Source organism: Arachis hypogaea, chromosome 15 (genome assembly GCF_003086295.3).
Source record: "Arachis hypogaea cultivar Tifrunner chromosome 15, arahy.Tifrunner.gnm2.J5K5, whole genome shotgun sequence".
Lineage (NCBI taxonomy): Eukaryota > Viridiplantae > Streptophyta > Magnoliopsida > Fabales > Fabaceae > Arachis > Arachis hypogaea.
The window spans coordinates 133726175-133735517 of NC_092050.1; positions in this window are offsets into that span (position 1 = coordinate 133726175).

Below are 9343 nucleotides of genomic sequence, written 5' to 3' on the forward strand. Positions count from 1 at the left end.
GAAGCTTGCCCTTTGAGTATAAGCCCTGATGTTAATTGTTACTGATCATAGTCATCTCACTATGTCACCTATCAAGTGCACCTATCAGGCTAACAGACAACCGTCTCTATCGGTTCACCTACACTAATGAGCTGAGAGTCTTGTTTCGGTGACACAATCATAAGCAAGAGTTCTCATTGGTTCTCTATCCAAATTAATAATATAGGTCAACTATGCTCTGATACCAATTGAAGGTTCCTAAGTGAGTTGAGAAGGGAGGTATAATCAAGGAATCACTTTTAAAATTTAATAAAATAAATTGTATAGAACACTAAATTTAGGAGATTATTTTTAATTTTGTCTTGTTCCGCAGTGCAGAATAGAACATAATTGAAGTTAAAGAGAATAGGAAAGGAGAAGAGTAAGACCACAATATATCCTGGTTCGGCAACGAAGTGCAATGTGACTTACGTCCAGTCTCCACTACAACAATGGTAAAATTTCAGTATAATCCATTTGGATTATAAACTCCAATTCTAAGAGATTCACACTCTTGTAACTTCACTTAATCCATCCCAAGTTTAGTAACTCATCTAGGTGCTAACCCAACCTAGTTAGGAGGAACCAAGTGAACTCTAAACTAGCACACTTTTCAAACTTAAAACACTCAAACAAAAGAATTAAAATGGCTTTTGTGTGCACTACTCTCTTAACCTTTTGAATCTCTCAAACTAAGCTTGAATCTAGACTAAAGAGAAACAAGAACACACTTAATAAACAAGGAATAAGAGCAATGTATTTTATACCAGATTTTGTTTAAATAAGTGCCTTCTTCCTTGGTTCAATCCTTCTTTTATAAAACTTGATATATCTTCTTCAATGTTGGAATACTTTTTCTTTTTCATCTACTAGTTGTTGCACACTTCCATGCTCTTAGCTGTTGGCTTTCAATAAAATTTTTTTCTTGTTTAGCTTGATTGTAGAGTGCAGCAGCTGTCCCTCAAGAACGTGATTATTGAAGCGTATATCTTGCTGTCTTGATTGTGTAGCATCTTTCCAAACTTTGCTTGAAATCTTCTTAATGATATGTCATTAATATTGTTTTGCACAATTCTATCTTGCTTGATTGGTCAACCTTGATTGATTCCTACATTGCTCATCATAATGTTTAGTTATAATAGGAAAACAATTATGTTTATTATCATAAGGCACCAAATCAAATCATGACTCAACAAGAATTAGTACAACTCTACTCTCTATAGCTTCTAAGTGAAGATGAAATAATATCTGCAACTTTCGATATCTTATTCTAAAAAATTCTTTATGATGGCCAAATATTCCAAACAATAGCGAAGAAACTCATGAATCACTTCTTGCAAAGTTCCTTCCTCATTGTCACGTATGTCCAACTTTCAAAATGTTCCCTTCTAGTACCTCAGATAGTCCAAGGATACCTAACATCACAAGTCTAAGTACACCACACATATCAAGAATACTCACAAACAACAAAAAAGTGGTAAAAAATTTTAGACATTCTTACTACACAATACACAAATTGTCATTAGAATCAATTACACTAAGCCTACTTAACCTATCTTTAATATTAGCTCTACTGACTAACACAAACCATGTAAAAATCTCAACTTGAGGTGAAACCAACTCCCTCCAAATAGTTTTTGTGAAACTATAGCTTGATTATCCTCTGGTATTTTTTCTTCCTACAAAACCTGTACAAGGGTTAATAGTAAAAAAACAATTTTTATAAAACTTTCACACAATTATGTCATCTCTTCCTCTTGTTAATTTGGTAGTTTAAAGAACTCCATGAAATTGACTCAGCAATTTTAATTTTCGTTAGTATAGATATTTCTTCCATTAGAAACTTCAAACCCACTCTAACGTATCCCAAAATCTACATTCTTTTATATGGTAGATCCTTTTTGGTTTGTTACCAAGAAAAGTCTTGGAAATAAAATCTTACACCACAATGCAACCAATTATCTTTTCAAAATATAATCATCCTCCTATCTCCTAACTCCATAGACAAACGATGAATCATCTTTTTTTTCACCTGATGCTCATTGATCTGAAGTTGATAGATGTTCTTCTATGAGCCACCTCTAGTAGAAAGCATCTAAATAGATAGCATCCGATTTGGATCTAGGTTATTACATTAGCAAGCAACCATTTTCAAAGCGAACAATCTTTCTTAGAAAATCTCCACCACCATTTAAACAAAAGGTCGTATTTCAAATAACTGCATCACCACCCCCAATCATCCAAGCTTGTTAGGTGCCTGAACTACTTTTCATTTAACTTGAGCAATCTCTAGTCTACCATCCTCTTTACCCCAGAAAAATATTCTCTATAAAGTAATTAACTTCTTTGCAATTGCCTTTGCCATTATATACAAGCTAAGATAATAAATTCGCAAGCTATTGAGAATAGATATTATAAGAACCAGTTTACCACCTTTATTTGTCAATCACTAGTTTTCATGTTTTCACCTATCGTGGATTCACCCCTAATTTATTCTAAGGTACTTCACAGGTAGTTCTGTCGCCTTGCTCCCTAATACACCACATATACGATGTACCCAGTCTAGCTCATAATTAACCAGAATAAAGCTAGACATTTCAAAGTTAATACTTAATCTAGACATCAACTCGAAACACCGAAGTTGCCTCCTATAGTATTGAACAGTCTCCTCCTCAGATAGAGATGGTAATGGGACAAGTTTTTGCTCTATCTGACCCTGCCCACCCTATAATAGCCCATATAGAATCCGCTCCCACGAGTACCCGCTCCATCCCTATCTGGCCCTATAATTATCATCACATACATAACATAAATTAAAATAAAAATTTAAGAATGATATAATATTATTAATTATTTTCCTAATTATTTTGCATATATTACATATATTATATATTAAAATTATATATTTTTTATATATATCGGGATGGATATTTTCTAAACCCAATCTTGCCCTACCAAAAATTTGTCCCAACCGGATATGGGCGGGATGGGTACCTGCAGGTTCGGATAGTGTTTGCATCCTTATACTCAAGAAACAAAATAATATAATGTCATCTACAAATTGAAGATAAGACAACTATATATTATCCCTTCCTACCAGTAATAGGGATGTGCGCGCCTTCCTAACTGCTTCTTCTATCATTCTGTTCAGAATATCAATAATAAGTACAAAAAGAAAAGAAAATAAGGATCCCCTTGTCTCAAACCTTTCTCCATCCTAAAGGACTTTGTTGGTGACTCATTTATTCATTAATGAAGCATCTACATATTCCTTAATCCACTCCTTCCATCCCTGACCAAAATCCATCTTTATTAAAATAATATCTATAAAATTCTATTTGACTCTGTTAGAGACTTTTTGAAAATACATCTTGATTATGGTAGAAATTTTCTTTCTAAATTTCAACCACTAAACAGTCTCACAAGTAATCAATATCTCATCAAGTCATCATGTATTTTTCTACCCTTTAATAAAGTACTTTGCATATCCTCAACTAAACATGGCATAACCCTCCTCAACCTCCTAGACAACACTTTAGATAGTCAACTATACTAATCAGTTGTAGGTCTTTGATCTCCTTCACCCCAAAGGTGCCAAAGCAATCCATATAATATTAAAATCTTTTGGTAACTTAGATGTCTCAAAGAAACTCATCACAACTGCAGTGAACTCACCTCCAATCTTTTTTCAATACTTCTTAATGAAGTTCATGTTGTAATCATCACTATCTGATGCCTTTGTTGACTTACAATCACATAATGTCTCCTTCACTTCTTCAATAGACGATATCACTTCTAGAGATATACACTCATCTTCATCAATTATATTAACTAGTCTATTATGAAACCAATTGTAGGAGAAATTTTCTGATGATATAAGCTCTTGTAAAAATTCCTAATCGCAATTTTAATCCTTATCTAATTTTGTATCACCCTCTCATTGATTACCAAAGCATTATTCCTATTATTTCTATATCTTGTTGAAGTAATGCTATGAAAATATCTAGTATTCTTATCTATTTTATTTTGCATGGTAAAATCGTGACATCTATTTTCAATGTATCTCCTTCTTGACATGTCACCTCTCACAACATCTCACTAGTGCATTTTTTCTTGCCTCTATCATTCTATCAAATATATAATCCATTACTAACCATATCATTAGTCTTCTTTATTTTATCCTCAAACTGCTTTATCCTCTTATCAATATTACCAGATTTCTCCTTTTGCCACCCATTCAGCAGAATCGTCAAAACCTTTAACTTATTGATAAAATTGAATGTCACCTAAACACTTTCATTCTTCTTTCACCATTTGCAAGAACCCCTAATGAATAAACCATAAATCAAGGCTTCTAAATAATGGTCTTGAAACCTCCTTCTTATATCTTCCACTACCATGAGACAATGACCAAACAAGTCTTCTAGGTCCTCCTTTCAACGATGTCTTTGAAAATTTTTTTAACTACTCTATGGTAACCATAATTCTGTTACAGCTACAAAATTGACCTCTAAATTATGTAAATTTACGATCATTGAACAGTAAATCCGCTAATTCCATATCTTATACACAACTCTTGAAATCTATAGAAAACCCCGATAAATTAATAACTCTTTTTCTTTCCTCCACCTGTTAAAATTTCATTAAAATCTTTCATATAACAAAAAAGCACTCAACACAATTTAGATATATAATTCAGCTCTTTTTACACCGCAAACTTATCTTCTCTCATATGAGCTCCATATTCCAAACAAAAAATACATTTAAAATTATAACAGTGTTATTAGATGTAATTTTTTTTTTCCTCCTACTTGAATATTCCCTTAACTTTCTTTTTCTTTTTCTTTTTCTTTTTCGTTCTTAGACTTTTAATTTGTACTTTTAGAAGTATAGTGTTTAAAGCATTTGCAAACTGCTTGTTGAATCTTTTATTCTTAGATTAAGGCATGTTTATCTCTTTTTTATTATTAGTAGTATACAAGCTCGTGGGATATGCACAGTTAACTTACATTTAATTATTTTAGTTAAATATTGACAATCATAAATAGGGTTTATAAACAATATCAATGCATTATAAATAGGGTTTAGTTTTCGCGGAGGAATGTAAATGAGATTTTTTTTTGTGAAAAAATTATTTTTAGAAAGGCAAAAGAAAATTTCTATTTTTGAGATATTTATTAAGGAAAATTATAGAAAAAAATTATTTAAAATTAAATATATTTTTTTCAACAAATAATTCTACTAATAGAATAATACATTACATCAATATATTTAGCGTCAAAATGTTATATTTTTTGTAGAATAATATAATGATAATGTCATAAAAATAATATAAAAATTCATCAATAATTTTTTTTTCATGACTTCATTAAAAAAAGCATTGACTAAGAGGCGAAGGTACTTTCTACCTACTAATCAAGAATTTAAGATTGGTTCGTTGCTTTTTAATATCTAGTTATGGGTTCATCTCCTCTTATATAATTCTATCTTTCTTGGCTTCAAGAAGGGTTGGTTACATGCGTTGAAGAATTGTAGATTGAGGTCCTTGACGACCCAAAACTAACTCCCCTCATTTTGGAGATTGCAATTTGCTTCTTTCTTTAACAAGAATTAACGAACAGTGTATAAATATGTACTTTTATGTTGGTGGGTCTGAATTCTGAAGGCTCTAAATAATTTTGTATTTTAATTTGTAGTAGTGTCCTTAATCTTTTTTGTTGGAGTTCAAAAAAGCATCAAGCATGACCCTACTGGCTGTATCCTCAATTCCTGGCATCAGGATACAATATGGCTTTGATTTTTTTCATTGGAATCTTGTTCTTAATAATATTTTCTCTCTTCTGATGATGCTGACTTGAGTGTATTATTTTCAAATCTCACGAAACTTTTGAGCCTTTGAGGTTCTCCATATGTCCAAAAATTTGATACTGAGATTTGAGAAAATTTCCTAGCAACATCACTGATGATCAAAAAAGCCTCAATTACTAATTAATCTCTTATAACTTCTCCAACCCGCCAGCATTTTCATTTTGGCAACAAGTAATTAGATTAGTTAAAGGAAATAAACTATTATTTTTACTAACAAATGTTCAAAACACCAACATAGCTACTTAAAAAAGAATTAGACTCAGTTTGATAAAATTTTTATTTTTTAAAAATAATTTATAAAATTAATATTTAAAAGATAATTTTTAATAAACATAAACAACAACGTTTAATAAAATAACTTTTAAAATTTAAAAATATTATAATAAATATTAATGTAATAATTAAATTTAAATATTAATTAATATATGAGATTATATTAAATTTTTTAATCTTAATAAGTTGTACAAGCCAACTTTTAAAAACAACTGCTCCCTTTAATTGCTTTTAAAAACACTTTTAACTTTTAAAAACTACAAATACAAACATATAAATGTTTTAATCAAATACAAAATGAAGTACTTACCACCTTTTCAAAAAATTTTATCAAATTAAACCTTAAACCTCATCTTATATCTTTAAATAGGAGTATTCATTGACAAAACTATACGAACATCATTTTTTATTGACAAAAAAATACGTTAAATTTTCAAATTACTTCTCTATTGTCGTTTTCAACTTGTTGTATTAACTTCTCCTAAGAATATCCAATAAATCAATCAATTTGAACCCATCTGTAAAACCATCTTTAATCTTAATTACCAAAGAGCTACTCTCCCTCTCTTTTCTTATTGTCACTCTTCTAAGACCTCCTTAAAAGAAGCAGAGCATATTTTGAAGAAAATAAAGGATATATGAAATAGAAGCAAAAGCGGATCTCATTAATTGATTAAAAAATATTTATTCGTGAAGCATTTTATGATATACATGATATCATATGATATTTTCATACATTACACGAGTTATTACAATGAATGTTAAAAAGACTATAAAGGATATGTTCAGATTACATAGAAAAAACAAATATGAATTACGATAAAAGTATTTTTTTAATTGTATTACCTTTACACAAGACAATGTATATTATTAAAAAAATATAAAATTGTATTTTATTGACTCATGTTAGTATGTAATTATCATAATTATGATTATTATTGTTTGAATTGTCAAATATTGTCAAATTTATTTTGAGATTATATTAGCTTTTTTAATAAATTGATTAATCTTATATATTATTTCTATTTCAAGACATATATATAACAATGTCGATTATTAGATAATAACATACATACATAACATGGACTATTACACTCGTACATGTATAATATTTACTATAAAATATTACTGGAAAGGTAGAGTCTATGATGGATATTATTATAGTGATTATAGTGATCATGTATTTGTAACACTTAAAAAATATTTTAAAATTAAGATTGCATTTTTTAGTATTTGGCGATATTTTTATTTTTTTAATTAAAAAATATTTTTAAGCCATAAAAAAAATATGATCTTAATTTTAGTAATATTTTTTAAAAGTTTGTTTAGGTGAAATTTTAAGAAAATATATTTTTTTAAGTAATTTTTTTAAAAAAATCTTTCAAAAAGTAAAAATAATTTTATGTTTAGACATCTCATGTAAAAATATTTTTTTATTTATCAACTATGTTTGGATATAACAATGTAAAAATATTTATATATTTATTTATTATGTTAAAATATCTTTTTTTTTAGTATAAAAGATCTTTTTAAAAAATTTTAAATTGCAGCTTCTAAAAAAGTTTTTTAATTAGTTTTACTTTTACTATTATAAATTTGCCAAACAAATTAAAAAAATAAATAAAACTTTTTTCAATAAAAAAATTTAATAACTTAATGATATTCAAATAAATTCTAAATATTATTAAAATTACATAATTATTATAGTCACTATAATAATAGTCACAATAACATACAACCTACTTAAAATATCTATTTAATAGTTTTACTAGAATTTTATTAACAAGTGTCATATACAAAAGTAGAATATTTTATTAAAAAGATAAGAATTTATAAACTTTAATAACAAAAATTTAATTTTAAAATACTGACAGTGTAAATTTTTTTATAAAATTATATAATTAAATATATAAATGTATATAACCTTTTAAGTAAATTAATTATTTTGTAAACAATTAATTGTTTGTCTAAAATTTTTTTATACTAATATGACATAAAAATTAAATTCTTATAAATCTACATGCTCTACAATGTCTTTTTATTTTTGTATCCTTAATTTTTTTTTTGGACCCCCTCCGAATAAGCAATAATCCTTTAATTTATGTTAATGTGACTGATGGGGAACCACAATGACAAGACAAAAGACAAGTTTTTATCATAATTCATGCATGAGTACGCAAAGAATCAAAGTGACCAATAACTGCCAAACATATCTCCCAAAGCTGTACCAGCACAACACAGACAGATACATGCATATTCTCATTGGTATTTAGTTGAACATTACATTCCGGACAAATTTTTTGAAATAAATTAAAAAAATATATTTTTTAAAATAATATTTTTCAAAAAAATTTTTTAAAGTTGGAGCAAGTTTGCTCGCTGTATCTATGAACTTATAAATTTTGTTAAAGTTTATCACTATATTAAACTAACAAGTACTTTTATGGGTGCGAGTGTGCGACGAATTTGTACATTTTCGTACAATTTGAATCATATTGGTATATTTTTTTATTTAATTCACATAATTTAAAAGTTTATATTATAAAATTTTTAAAATTTATATAGATATAATTTAAATTAATAATTTAATTTAATTTAATAAAAATAAATATAATCGTATTATTGTCTCATATGGTTGATTATGTTTATCTGGTCTAAAAAAATTAACGATTTAAAATTGATAATTTTAAATTAAAAAATTAATGTATTTGTATTATTTTTAAAATAAAAATCATAAATAAAAATATTCTTATTATTTTAAAATTTTTTAATTTAAATATACGTACTTGTATTTTTTTAAAATTTGTTAGTTTATTTAAATTAAAAATTAAAAATAATAAGAGTGTTTTTATTTATAATTTTTTAATTTAAAAATAATATCAGTACATTAATTTTTTATTTAAAATTATTGATTTTAAACGGTTAATTTTTTTTAAACTGAATAAATATAATTAATCATATAAGTACAATAATACAATTACGTTTATTTTTATCAAATTAAATTAAACTATTAATTTAAATTATATTTATTTAAATTTTAAATAAAATTTTATCATTTAAAATTTTAAATTATGTGAATTAAGTAAAAAAATAAAAATATACCAATACGATCCAAATTGTACGAAAATAGACATAAGTTCGTCGCACCAATAGAAGAATTTGTTAGTTTTAATGAAGTTCACCG